Below are 16,013 nucleotides of genomic sequence, written 5' to 3'. Positions count from 1 at the left end.
GGTATTGTACTCTATCTGCACTTATATTGGCTGTAAGCCTGATAGGTGATGGAAGTTGATTCAATGCGGATACCATTTGTTGTGCCTCTACTTGTGTACCCCTCCAGATAATGAGAAGGTCGTCTATGTAGTGGTAATAGCCGACTATGGAGTCTCCATAGGGCAATAAGATATGTTCCATTTCATATGCATACATGTATGCATTCGCATACATTGGGGCTACCGATGACCCCATGGATGTTCCCGCCACCTGAAGGTACCATTGTTCTTCAAATCTGAAGTGGTTATTGTAAAGGATTAAGGATAGCAACTCCAAAACGAACTCAATAGGAGGACCCTGGTAGGCTTGAGAGTTGCACAAAACCTGTCGCATGGCCTCTATTCCTTCTGCATGGGGTATGACCGTATAGAGGCTGGCCACATCCATTGTAATGAATACCGGTGTAACATGATGTAGTTGTAAGCCCTTAATCCTGTCCAAAAGTGTCTGGGTATCTTTAATACAAGTCTGTAATGACTCCACTGGTCTTTTGACAACATGGTCAAGCCATTGTGCAATCGGTTCTAATATTCCGTCAATGGCTGACACTATGGGGCGTCCGGGCGGTTTATTGGCATTCTTATGTATCTTTGGGATACTGTAGATAACTGGGGTGCGTGGGTGGGCTTTATTCAAAAATCGGTAGAGTTCTAATTCTATGTAGCCTGCTCTTAAGGCCATGTCTAGGACATCCATGATTTTCCTCTGGATATTTGTGGTTGGATCCCCCGGGAGAGGGCAGTATGTGTTAGCATCCTGAAGTTGCTGTCTGAGGTCCGCAGCATAATCGGCGTAGTCCATGAGGACTATGCCGCCCCCCTTGTCCACCGGGCGGATCACGATTGTATGATCCTTAGCCAAATTAGCCAACGAGTCTTTTTCTTGTTTCGTGATATTATATTGTGCTGTAGGATGTCTCATAGCAGTGTTTTGTGTCAACTTGGCTGTGGTAGTTAGAAATGTCTTAATGGAATGTTTGTTGCTTGGTGGATCAAATGTCGATTTGACTTTAAATTTATCAATATCCATATCATTGGACCTGGTGGTATCTCTGGCAGCGTGATGGAAATGATCTTTAAGTCTCATGTGCCTTCCAAATTGGAACAATTCGGTACTCCATTGAAATGGGCTGAGTTTGCTTGTGGGAACGTATGAAAGTCCTTTGCTAAGAATGGAAATTTCCATATCGCTTAAGTGTCTGTGTGAAAGATTGAAAATAGGTGTTATCTCCTGAGAGGCGGTTTGCCGCGGGGTACTATTTTGGCCCTTGCCCCCTCTCCTGGTTCTATGCCTTCTTCGCTTCGAATGCGGCTCCTGGTTACCGTGCCTGTCTCGGCTGCATCTAAAAAAGGTGCCGTGTGAGTGCTCGCGCACACCCGGAAGCATAGCCGTCGCCATAGACACGGTTGATATGCCGCACCCCCTATCTACTGGTTAGCAGTTTTCCATAGCACGTGGGATAAGGGGCGGAGCAGGGCTTACACCTAATGCGCACACCCGGAAGTATACACGGCGGAAACGCCGAGGACACCATGCACCTGGGTGAGTCACTTTTAATTATTGTTATGGCTATATATTGACATACATTGCAAGTATTGTGTGTTGTCCTATCATTTTTGTCTGACCCTGAGGAAGGTCCCGAGCGGGGACCGGAACGTTGGTCACAGATTTTAATATGTCATTTAGTTGCTCCAATGGCCATTGGAGGGATGCCCGCCTGCCAACGTCAAGGCAGACCCCCCTAAGCGGGTCCTAACACTGACCCTTCAGCCTGCTTCCTTGAGCTTCTGGCAAAGATATCTCTAATGAGACAGAAAGGGGTATTTTTTATATACACCCCTTTACTTATTAACCCTTAATAGGGAACACATGGGATGGGTAGCAGCATTGTAACCAGGCTGTGTGATACAAAGTAAATACAAATACAAAAAGAGAAGTTGCTCCAATGGCCATTGGAGGGATGCCCGCCTGCCAACGTCAAGGCAGACCCCCCTAAGCGGGTCCTAACACTGACCCTTCAATGGCCATTGGAGCAACTAAATGACCTCCATTTGTCTAAATATACATAGGGATTAAAGGAGAAAGCGCAAGTAACATTTTCTTTTCTTTGGTTTTTACTATATATTGGGGCTGATGTGTGTTGCAGTCCTAGCTGCTTAAGCGCAGGACTTCTCTTTTTGTATTTGTATTTACTTTGTATCACACAGCCTGGTTACAATGCTGCTACCCATCCCATGTGTTCCTTATTAAGGGTTAATAAGTAAAGGGGTGTATATAAAAAATACCCCTTTCTGTCTCATTAGAGATATCTTTGCCAGAAGCTCAAGGAAGCAGGCTGAAGGGTCAGTGTTAGGACCCGCTTAGGGGGGTCTGCCTTGACGTTGGCAGGCGGGCATCCCTCCAATGGCCATTGGAGCAACTAAATGACCTCCATTTGTCTAAATATACATAGGGATTAAAGGAGAAAGCGCAAGTAACATTTTCTTTTCTTTGGTTTTTACTATATATTGGGGCTGATGTGTGTTGCAGTCCTAGCTGCTTAAGCGCAGGACTTCTCTTTTTGTATACAGATTTTAATATGATTTAATAAAACTTTTGGATTTTAACAAGACCGGTGAGCAGCTATTATTTGGCATTCTATGTATCTTTGGAGTCCAGGCTTTGGCACCCGGCACATGAGGAACCATAAAGCGTGAGTGCTTGGGATTTTTTTCTATTTTTTGTAAATTTGGGAGTGTGGGGCTCTACCTCCTACCCATACAGCACCAGCTGATAGCGCACACAATTCCCTATTGGTGCGCATTGAATTTCTTTGGATGTTAAACTACAGCTTTGTTAGTTAATACATTGCTTTCAACAAGATTATAGTGTACATATTTTGAATATGGATGAATTTCTGGTACAAGCAGGGGCATATGTAGAACATGCTGAAACGATCCAATTTACTACAGATGAAGTAGCAGGCATACCTTGGGAGCAAACCAGCCAGGGGCTTCCTAGCCATATTACCCCTAAAGATGTCTACTTTAAACTCCTACGCTTGCACAAAAAAAGCATTGATTTAGACCTCCATGGGCTGTTCCTATCGGAATACTACAAAGCAAAGATGATCCCACGAGGGTTTAGGCTGCTTAATATCCCAACTATAGGCAGACTCAAGGCCACGGTATGCAGGGATTGGACCCATGTCTTAAATAAAGCCTCTTTGGATCTCATGTTGATAGCTATTAGAGATGTTAAGACAGACTTGGCTGATGTTACACAAAAAATATTGGATGTTGAAATGGAACAGGCTGTCCTGATGGCCTCCACAGAAGGTTTAAAACTCCAACAGCAGCTTAAGAGTGAACTCCTGAAATATAAAAACGAGCTAGTAAAGTTCAAGAAGCAAAAATATGAGAGGGTACAGCAAGACTACCAAGACCACCGGGTATACAGGTGGTTATCCGGTGATCGGCCACCCAGACCAAGACGCTTCCACAAAAGAATTGTACGACCGAATATCCCTACAATAGATATTACATCTGGAGAATCGGCGTCAGATAATGACACTTCTACAAACACGGCACCTTTTTTAGATGCAGCCGAGACAGGCACGGTAACCAGGAGCCGCATTCGAAGCGAAGAAGGCATAGAACCAGGAGAGGGGGCAAGGGCCAAAATAGTACCCCGCGGCAAACCGCCTCTCAGGAGATAACACCTATTTTCAATCTTTCACACAGACACTTAAGCGATATGGAAATTTCCATTCTTAGCAAAGGACTTTCATACGTTCCCACAAGCAAACTCAGCCCATTTCAATGGAGTACCGAATTGTTCCAATTTGGAAGGCAAATGAGACTTAAAGATCATTTCCATCACGCTGCCAGAGATACCACCAGGTCCAATGATATGGATATTGATAAATTTAAAGTCAAATCGACATTTGATCCACCAAGCAACAAACATTCCATTAAGACATTTCTAACTACCACAGCCAAGTTGACACAAAACACTGCTATGAGACATCCTACAGCACAATATAATATCACGAAACAAGAAAAAGACTCGTTGGCTAATTTGGCTAAGGATCATACAATCGTGATCCGCCCGGCGGACAAGGGGGGCGGCATAGTCCTCATGGACTACGCCGATTATGCTGCGGACCTCAGACAGCAACTTCAGGATGCTAACACATACTGCCCTCTCCCGGGGGATCCAACCACAAATATCCAGAGGAAAATCATGGATGTCCTAGACATGGCCTTAAGAGCAGGCTACATAGAATTAGAACTCTACCGATTTTTGAATAAAGCCCACCCACGCACCCCAGTTATCTACAGTATCCCAAAGATACATAAGAATGCCAATAAACCGCCCGGACGCCCCATAGTGTCAGCCATTGACGGAATATTAGAACCGATTGCACAATGGCTTGACCATGTTGTCAAAAGACCAGTGGAGTCATTACAGACTTGTATTAAAGATACCCAGACACTTTTGGACAGGATTAAGGGCTTACAACTACATCATGTTACACCGGTATTCATTACAATGGATGTGGCCAGCCTCTATACGGTCATACCCCATGCAGAAGGAATAGAGGCCATGCGACAGGTTTTGTGCAACTCTCAAGCCTACCAGGGTCCTCCTATTGAGTTCGTTTTGGAGTTGCTATCCTTAATCCTTTACAATAACCACTTCAGATTTGAAGAACAATGGTACCTTCAGGTGGCGGGAACATCCATGGGGTCATCGGTAGCCCCAATGTATGCGAATGCATACATGTATGCATATGAAATGGAACATATCTTATTGCCCTATGGAGACTCCATAGTCGGCTATTACCGCTACATAGATGACCTTCTCATTATCTGGAGGGGTACACAAGTAGAGGCACAACAAATGGTATCCGCATTGAATCAACTTCCATCACCTATCAGGCTTACAGCCAATATAAGTGCAGATAGAGTACAATACCTCGATTTGGAATTAACCAGCGGGTCGAACGGGATCGAATATTCTCTATATTCAAAACCCACTGACCGAAATACCCTTTTGCACGCTCACAGCGCACACCCTATCGCACTGAAAAAATCGATACCGAAGGCACAATTTCAACGTGTTATCCGCAATAACTCAAACCCGGATAAGATGGAATTGCAATTGGATACCATGACACAAAAGTTTGCAAATAGAGGCTATGAAAATCGGGCACTCCAAGACGCCCTCAGAATGGCTAGGACAGCGACGAACAAAGAGAAAGTACAACCTACTCAGAGGATGGTCTTCCCCATGACGTTTCACAACTCTTCACATCAGATTGCAACAGTTATTAAAGAAAATTGGAAGATGGTGGCTACTGACGACTTGCTCCCGAAGATTTTTAAAGAACCACCGATGATCTGCTATAGACGCAACAGAAACCTACGAGACATATTGGTGCACACGGATCCAGTCGCCAGCTACTCTAAGACAACCAAGAGCAACATACGAGGATGCATCCGTTGCCTTGGCTGTGTGACATGTGGACATATGATTCCATCTAAAAAATTTAACCATCCACACACCAATAGAGTTTACGATATTAAGCACACCATTACCTGTAAAACGACTCATGTTGTATATAAACTGATGTGCCCATGTGGTTTATACTACGTGGGAAAAACCGAGACACAATTATGTGAACGCATAAGGGGCCACCGTTCCAGTATTAGGTTGGCCTACAGTGATGGACTATCCGATAAACCCGTGGCCAAACATTTTTTGGATAAAGGACACCCCCTATCCTCCCTCAAGTTCGTAGGCATAGACCACATTCCCCCTTCTAAGAGGGGTGGAAATAGAGGTAAAATGTTGCTCCAGAAAGAAGCATTCTGGATATACCAGTTAGACACGGTAGCACCTAGGGGTTTGAATGAAAACATCCCGTTTTATTCATTTATTTAGTCCCCCCTACTAGTACCAGTATGATTTTATACTATCGTATTTTACCTTTAATTTGACATATACGCTATTACCCCATACAGGGGCTTATAGACATATATTTTCTTTTAAATGGCGTCACTAATATGCTATTCTTATGGCCATGATACTAAGTGTTGTGATTTTTTTCACTTGTGTACTGCATAACAGTTTATTGTATGTTTTTTTTCATCACTTTTTGCACTTTATTTATAGGCACGGTATCACTTTAATACTATCTAGTGTAGTACCTCCCACAGCACTTTCTCCTACTCACGTCATCTATACGTGCTCTTAGTGGCACTTTACATATGTCACATGTTTCTATAAGATAAGGACCTTTATTTGATAAGGTTATCCTATACACCTTATGTCATAGTGTATATATATTAGTATTTCATCTACACATATTCACTATAATATCTCACACATGGAGTTTCCTGTATATGTATATAGTGGTTTGCTCGTATTACGTTGCCTAGCAACGCCCCATTGGCCGTGATTCATGCGGCACCAGTCACGTGTACTTTTGATAGTGGAACACCGGAATGAGTGCTCGCGCACACCCGGAAGCATAGCCGTCGCCATAGACACGGTTGATATGCCGCACCCCCTATCTACTGGTTAGCAGTTTTCCATAGCACGTGGGATAAGGGGCGGAGCAGGGCTTACACCTAATGCGCACACCCGGAAGTATACACGGCGGAAACGCCGAGGACACCATGCACCTGGGTGAGTCACTTTTAATTATTGTTATGGCTATATACTGACATACATTGCAAGTATTGTGTGTTGTCCTATCATTTTTGTCTGACCCTGAGGAAGGTCCTGAGCGGGGACCGAAACGTTGGTCACAGATTTTAATATGATTTAATAAAACTTTTGGATTTTAACAAGCATTCTATGTATCTTTGGAGTCCAGGCTTTGGCACCCGGCACATGAGGAACCATAAAGCGTGAGTGCTTGGGATTTTTTTCTATTTTTTATATATATATATATATATATATATAGTTTGTATATTGTATTTTTGTAATATTGTATCTTATTATAATAATGCAATGTTTTGTGGACAAAAAAACTGTACATACTGGAAAATGAGAGAAATCTCAATGTATCTATCCTGGTAAAATATTTTATAAATAAAAAAATAAATGTATATGTGGAATGGCCGAATGCCTGTGTAATGAAGATGTAACAAAGTGGGGGAATGATGGCAAATGCATGTGTAACAGAGCGGCCAAATGAGGCTGATTGCCTGTAACAGAGTGACCGAACGAGGGTCGAATGCCTGTAATAGAGTGACTGAATTAGGGCTGAATAAATATGAATTACAGTTTTTGTAGTTGAACTTGATAGGATGGAATGTGGGAAAGCCGGGCGGAACATGGCTGGTTCAAACACAGCTGGGTCAAACTCATCAGCACTGCACGTGTTAGTTTGCTGCTTTTGCGCAATTGTGCACACAAGACACATTTAATGTTTGCACCCAACCTTTGCCATTTAGTGCTGCAATGTTGGTTGGTTTCTCTGTCCTCTTCCTGACTGGCAAAGGTGAATATATTGTACAGTAACTTATGAATTAATTGTTATGTCTTGAAAAATTGTTTTTCTTAATTGAAACATTTTTTTCGGTGGTACATATGCAATATATGACAAGACTACTGTATTTAGTTTACCTTTCATGTTTATAAACTACAGGGGTATGAGTTTTCTATAGTTGCATATGGATTAATTTTGAATATTTTGATTGCTATTGTTAAATAAAATCTGATTCGCATTATACATAAGATTCTTTACTATATGATTTCTATTTTGCCATTTTAGGGAGTGGCGACTGTACCTTTTGCGCTCTAACAGTAATTGCAAGTTGTACATTAATTGGCTACTCCTACATGTCTTAATTTAACTACTTGGCATGTGTATAAATCCTACACATAAATATATATATATATATAGTTGTAATGAAAACTATTCAACCCTCATTAAAAATCTGGACCTTTATCAAAAACTACAGACTTTCAGCTGTTTGCAATGAACAAATCAAACAAAAGCAATTGAAATAGCTGAACACAATGAATGCTTCGAGTGATTTCACAAAACTGAACTGAAAATGCAACTTATAATGACTTCTCCAGTATCAAAATTATCTGTTATTATTGAAGAGGAGGCATCCAGTTAAGCAAGAATGTCCATGCAATTTAGCCTTAGAGTAATCCAGGTCTGTGGTCAGGTAAGCATAAACCAAGCCAGATACTAGGAGATCAAGGCATGAATAGCCAGTGCACAAATTGAAATAGCACAGTCAATAAGGAAAATGCAAGGTCATAAACAAGATCATTGATTTAAGGGTGAGAACGTCTGACCACCTGAAACAAAGCAATGTTATGCATACAGAGAACATGAGAGTTATCGATAACATGTGCATCATAATAACAGTGCACTGGAGCACTGACTGGGTGGGTTTAAATAGCCCACCTTGATGTAATTTCTCAAGTGCTCTGTCTTAAAAAGAAAATTTTCACATTTAAATTTAAAATAATAACCTAAAGTAGGCTAGGTAAATGCAAGGAAAATCTAACAGGGGCACTTTTTTCCACAGTGAAGGACAGTCATTTGTGCTAATGGGCGGATGTTTGCAAAGCCGGATTACCCATATGGAGACATAAGTGTCCATTTAGGGCCTGGGCTCAAACATGAGCCTGATCAGAGTCATTGACTAACGGCCGAGATTTTTGGTGGTCTGCCTATGATTTAACTGTCCAAAAATTGATTGGGGAGTTTAAATACCTCTCTAAGCCATTATCTTTAAATGAGTGGGTCAACTGAGTGCAGGGGCCTTGTTTAAAAATCCTTACTTGTGTAGCATGGCTGAGCTTTTTATGCTGCCTGTGAGTTAGGCCTATGTGGAGGGGCAGATCACAGGGAAAACACAGGGTGTGGAGGGGCAGATCACAGGGAAAACACAGGGTGTGGAGGGGCAGATCACAGGGAAAACACAGGGAAGGCACCATCAGGAAATAGCAATGCTAAGTTTACAGCCTCAGCCACACTACACAAGACAACAGGATGTCAGATTATGCCATATAATATACTCATGATCCAGGAGCACTTGCTCCACTCCACTCACACAGATTCACACCACACAAACTTACGTACCGCAATATGAGCTCACTGCAGACTGGATATCATCTCTGATGTAACTCCAACCTACATACATGACATTCACATCCTGTAACTTGTTTTATGATTTATCCTGTTATTTTTTGTTTTATATCTGTGCATTTCACAATAATTGTATTCATTGTTTTATCTGTGTACTTTGCAATTCCAAAACAATAAACTTTCACCAAAAAAAGAAAAATACTTATTGATAATCATTTTCCATTATTAGAGGGTTCTTTAAAAGAAGAAGTTTAAACAAACTTGTGTATTAAAGTAATGGGAGTAGACAAAAGAAGAGATGAATGCAGAAGGTGAGGAAAAATAAGTAGAATTAGGACTTTAAAATACATATTTGCTAGGCACAACTCATGGCAAGTGCTGCCCTGTGATATGTAATACTCAAACACACAGAAGTGTATACATACACAGTTGTATTCACTAAACCATGCACACACAACACTGACTATTTGACACACAAAATGCAGTCATCACACACAACACTCAACCAGCACAAGCACATGCCCTTCCATTCAGATATCCAAGTCCTTGACAAACACATATCTCAGGGCCTTAGGGGCCCCCAACTTGATATTCTACCGAGGGCCCTGGGCAACCTTAATCAAGCTCTAGATGTGTGGTAAAGCATTGCTATTCTCATACATCCAGAAGGGGTGAGTGGGTCATTAATAGTCCACTTATTTTTATTTTATCATTTGAAAAAGTACCTTTTTTCAACTTAAAATGACTCCTGCTTTATAAATACAAGATGACAAAAGGAAAAAAAACAATTGATCATTATAAAACGGTTATCTCACTTAATATTTCTTTTCATAATACAGAATCAGACATAATAATATAATTTTGAAAACTTAGATATTGCACTGCAAAAATGCCTTCTATTGTGTAGCCAATAGGTAAATTTCCTGACCTTTTGATTCATCAAACTAATTTTTCTGAATCATTTCCCTAAATAAAATTCTTCCTACCTGAAATACCCTACAAACAAAATTCGTACAACAGAACTAATTTGAACATATTAAACTGTAATGAACAAATATAAATATACATGTTTATAGTTGTTTTCTTTTACTTACAAGGGATAGGGATCAGAAGTGTTTTTTTTTCACTTCTGATACCTATGACCCTTATATTAGTTGCATTTATGAAAATGCCCTTAAGACTGTTATTCCAGTATACTGATAGTCTTTTAAACACATTACACAGATATAGCAATGCTCCTTATTTTAGGCTATACACAAATACATACATATCAGTAAAAATGAAATGTATTCAATTTGGTATTTTCTTTGATTATTCCAAATAAAGAGCTGATTACATGTTACTGCATGACTATAATATATTTAATGGACCTCTTACATTTTTAGTGCTTTAGATGCTCTGATGTTTTCTATAAAAGTTAATTAATTTCTGAAACTAATTATGTTGTCTGTTTACATCCATTTAGACAATGAGTTTTCTTAGTATTAATTTGTTGGTATGCAGGGACAAACCTTTACCACTTCTCTAAGAAACAATGTTTATAGAACACATTTATTTATGTTCTAATTGCATGTTAATGATTTTACTGAAGAGGTAAACCATTTTCCAATTAAGCCGCTACATTAATTAGGCAATTGCTGAACTGAACAGCAGTAATTTCACAAGGATCTCCGTGTGTCTTCACAATATCAATTGTTCCGTTATTACTGCATCACCTTTCTAACAAAGAAGAGGCTGTATTGGGTTTTTTCAAATGTCTAGAGAAACAGTGATTAAACATTAGCATTTTCTCTACTTATATAGCAATATATATATATATATATATATATATATATATATATATATATACATTTTAAATAATGTTTCATCTTTAAAAATCATAATCATTAGTTTTTTGCAATAGTGTTTACAAAAACAAACTTTTTTGAAAACATCTAAAAATGATTATACATAATTTTACCATTATCAGAGTTTACTAAAGTACAAGCAGTAATGGCTATCTCTGCCCTGTATTTGCTTGCCTGCAAGTGAAATATACGAAGTGGGAAGACACACAGTTTTTTTGTTATTAGATTATAGCAGGGCTTGACAAATATCCCCAGGAGCCAGGGCCAAAATTTAGGAGCCAGACTTAGTTTAATACGTTTTAATAGGGTCGTTCACTAGAGTGATAATATTTAGGAATTCAAAGTGAATTTGATAGGATTTGGAGCAGCAGAGGGCATTCCATAAACTGTCACCAGACCTCTATATTGGTATTGTGTCTTCACTAGACCAGAGACAATTGGACAGTGATCATTAAACTAGTAGCAGTCCATTCAGGGATGCCACTGATAAGTTAGAGAGCCAGAGCGCTGGCAGTCTGATACAGGTCATCCCTGTGTTTACTTTCCTAGATAACAATATTGGTGTGTTCCTTTAAATCCAAGAGGTTGTTAATGTTGGCCCTCTATATCCTAATGTAGCAGCAAAAGCTCAAGAGTCTCAACCATTAGCTAAAAGTTGCCTGCACAAATGAGTAGATTATTCTCTCGAACCAATGCTAGCTTGCTTATGTGATCCTAGGATTAAAGGAAACTGGCACTCAGCTCCAACTGCAGTAGTTCTACACTACAGTTGAGTGGAGCAGCTGTGTTTTGGAGAGAGGCACTTGGGTCTATGGATAGACCCATTGAAACTTGTTTCTCCGCTTTATGTCCCCCCCCCTTTCTTTCTGCATGTCTGGTGTGGCAATGATTAAATCACAATTCTCCTTAAAAAGTAGTTGTTTGTGTCTCCATTCTGACTGTGTCGGCAGTGTGGCAATGTCTTCTACTTTCTCCAGCACAGCCCATTAATTGTGAAATGCACTGCATATGCACTCTAGAAATCATGTGACAAAGACTGAAAGAGTGCAAAGGCTCTGCTTCATTTGCCAAAGACTATTTAAATATCTCTTTTTCAGATAATTGCAAGGACATTGTGTTTGGAGTATGGAAGTATGCTCACATTCCAAAAACTGAAGGTTTTCAAATTCTTCTCCAGGGACTGAAACACAGACACACACACAAACACAATTAATATACACATGTCTCGATGGTCAGTGAGTATGTGATTTTGTAGACTTCAAAAAGTGTGCATTTACACTGTCAAAGTTCACAAAATCACACTTACTGACCCTCCCAAACACCAGAAGAGGAATATGAAGACTGATGGAGATGTCATCGGTCAGACTTGATTCAAACATGGATAAAGATTAGAACGTACGTCCAGTGAACTGGCCAAACAGCTTTGGACTACACTAAACCGATTCCCCTGCTGTATGTAATGTTTATATATTTCTGAATTGTTGGTGTATTTTGCTTTAAGTAAGTATTTTAAGGTTCTAACAGCATTACCAGTACAAGAATGCCCCTGCACCTCACTAATGTAAGCATTTGCTAAACTATTCGCTAACGGTTTGACAAGGTATAGGAGGACACCAGTCACTTTCTTCACTTTCTTTGTGTGCAGCATTAGTAGTACATTAGAAGAAATTACCAGTACTCTTCAGGAGAACTGGTGGTAGGTAAGTAAGTTTTTGCTAAGAAGAACTACGGCATAGAGCTTCTATTTGCTCTCCAGAGCAAAGTTATGCTGTGCATTGCTAGCTCAGTAGCTGAAAGCATCAGATGACCTTTTAGCTAAAGAGCTAAGCCATGCCCAGACTTTGCTCAATGTAGAGAGAGAGAGAGAGCTTCCAGCTTCTATATTTTATCTTTTGGCTGCTTATGCTCAGCTATTAATAGCTTCCTAATTTTAAATTTGGTATCCTTATGTGTGATTGCCATATATTATTAGCATAGTAATACTAACAAGGGGGCTATCTACTAAACTACAGTTGTCAAACTAATTTGTCCTGACATAGAGGTATATAGGTATAGAGGGCCAAATACATAAAATGTATACACACACACATGTCAAAAATAAGAAAAAAAAAAGTGTGAACAAGAAACAACTTCACATAATGTCATAAATGTAATTTATTACTTTCTTACAATAAAAAAAATGTGTATATGTGCAGTGTTTGAATGCAGTTGTGTGTTTGTGTTTGTGTGTGAAACTGAAGGCAGGGGTGTGCGTGTATTAATGGCATTTGAATGCAGTGCTGTGTTTACATGTTTGAATGCAGCATTTTCTTTGTAAGCAATGTTGGTGTTTAAATGCAGAGCTGTGTTTGTGTGCATTGTTGGTGTTTGAATGCTGGTCTATTTTTGTGTGCAGTGTTGAAGTTTGAACGATGGGAAGTATGCACTGCCATACACACAGATACGCATCTTGCAAAGATACAAACACACACTCAGTTTCATACAGACACAGATAAACATATGCCCTGACACACACAAAGTGGTAGAGATATACATAGATACACATATATAAGTAACAATTAACATTTATATACACATACTGTTACACAAATACACACACAGTTACACAAATACACACACTGCTATACATATAGACACATACTGTTGCACATGTTTACACACAGCCACATATATAGACTATGCTCCCTATCAATCTCACTGAATCCCCCACCAGCCCCCAATTCTATAGACAGGCTTTACACTGGCCCACAAACAGAGCAACCCATCACCCCTTCCTACTAGTTGCGGGACCCTGGAACCAACCACTGGTGCTCCATTGCTGCCACCTCTCATGCTCCCCTGTGCTTCTCTCTGTACTTCCTCCCAGCACAGTGGCCACTTGGAACCTCTCAGCCACTAATTTCTGTGAGCCTAATAGGGGGTTATGTGTGTCCTATGTTTGAGAGCCCTGTACTAATCATTTCCCCTCTAAATTTGGCATTATCCTTTAATATGGCTATTCCACATAAGGTAACAAATTCAGGAAGCTATCGTTTTTATTTTTAATCTTCTACTGTTTAGTAGTTAGCTCCCTAATTTTGCATACATAAGGAACAGGAACATGTAGAACTAGTGTTCCTGCACTTTTTCCACAGCAGGAACGCCGGTCCTGTTACTAGTCCAAGCGTGTAGCATGGCCGAGCGGAGCAGTGCGCACTGTGGTCAGCGATACAGGAGCTTCTGTTTCCTGTACCGGGTCAGACTGAAAGAAGTGCTCACTGAGAGAAATTGAAGCTCCTGTACCTCGGTCTGTTCCGCTCGACCATGCTACTAAGAGACACAACAGGGACCAAGGCAGGGGAGAGAGGGGCACTAAGGGACAGGGGTAGGGGGTGGTAAATTAGAACACTATGGGATGGTGGGGACACTATTGGAGAGGGGAGGGTGGAAGAACAGTATGGGACAGGGGAGGGAGGAAGAACACTATGGGACAGGGGAGGGAGGAAGTACACTATGGGACGGGGGTGGGTGGTAAGGAAGAACACTATGGGATGGGGGGTGATGGTAAGGAACACTATGGGACAGGGGGGTGCAAGAACAGTAAAGGACAGGGGAGTGGGGAACGATCCCTACGGGACTGGGGAGGTGAGGAAAGAACAATATGGGACTGGGGAGGTGGGGAAAGAACACTATGGGACACGGGAGGGAAGTGGTAAGGAACACTATGGGACAGGGGTGGTAAGGAACATAATGAGATTGGGGGTGGAAGAACAATGTGGGACAGGGGAGGGAGGGAAAGAACACTATGGGAAAGGGGACGGGAAAGAACACTATGGGACAGGGGAGGGGGGGAAAGAACACTATAGGACTGTCAGGATCGGGTCAGGGATCCAACACGCAAAGTACAAACAGGTACAGGGTACGTATACCGGACCTTAGAATGGCCGGACTAACATACAGAGAGTATAGAGAATGGTCAGAGACAAGCCGAGGTCGAGGGAACGAGAGGACAGGTAAGCGAGTAACAAGCCGGGTCAAGGATAACAGAGGTAAACAGAGTAAGTCAAACAAGCCGGGTCGTAACCAAAAGGATAACTGAAAAACACCAGAGCACTGTGTGACTAGACAGGCTAGAACCATGACAGGGCAATGAGCAACAGGGCGAAGTATGTTTAAATACCCTGGCTAGAGAGGATAGACACGCCTCCGACGAGTCCTGATTGGTCTCCAACGGATTGAGTGACAGGTCGTTCCGGATTGGCGTCATGACGTCGGTCTCCGGGCACCATGCTACATAAGGAAGTAACTCCCTCGCGGCCGGCGTCTATGTGAACGGGTCGACCGCGAGGAACAGGAGAAACATGGCGTCCGGATGGATAAACGTCTAAGTCTCTACCTCTCTCGGAGGTAGAGACCTCAGGTACCCTGACAGTACCCCCCCTCTCAGATACGCCCACCGGGCGGAAGGAAACGGGACGAGATGGGAAGCGGGAGTGATACGCCCTGCGGAGACGAGGAGCATGAACATCCTCTTGAGGTACCCAACTCCTCTCTTCAGGACCATAACCCTTCCAATCGACCAGATATTGAACCCTCCCCCGTGAGATTCGAGAATCAATAATAGAGTTAACCTCATACTCCTCCTGACCCTCCACCTGAACAGAGCGAGGAGGGACTGTTGTGGAGGAAAATCTGTTGCATATAAGTGGTTTCAGCAATGAAACATGAAACGAGTTAGGGATGCGTAAGGTAGCAGGAAGAGCTAGACGGTACGCAACTGGATTGATCCGAGTCAGCACCCTGTAAGGACCAATATAACGGGGAGCGAACTTCATGGAGGGCACTTTTAAACGGATGTTCCTTGTGCTCAGCCATACCCTATCACCTGGAACAAAGACCGGAGCCGCCCTTCTACGTTTATCAGCGTGTTTCTTAACCAGCATAGAGTTGTGCTTAAGTATTTGTCGAGTTTGGTCCCACAACTTCCTCAAATTGGCCACATGAACATCAACCGACGGCACCCCCTGGGAAGGAGAAGCCG

This window comes from Pelobates fuscus, chromosome 6, assembly GCF_036172605.1.
Source record: "Pelobates fuscus isolate aPelFus1 chromosome 6, aPelFus1.pri, whole genome shotgun sequence".
Taxonomy (NCBI): Eukaryota; Metazoa; Chordata; class Amphibia; order Anura; family Pelobatidae; genus Pelobates; species Pelobates fuscus.
Note: the sequence above shows the minus strand (reverse complement) of the source record.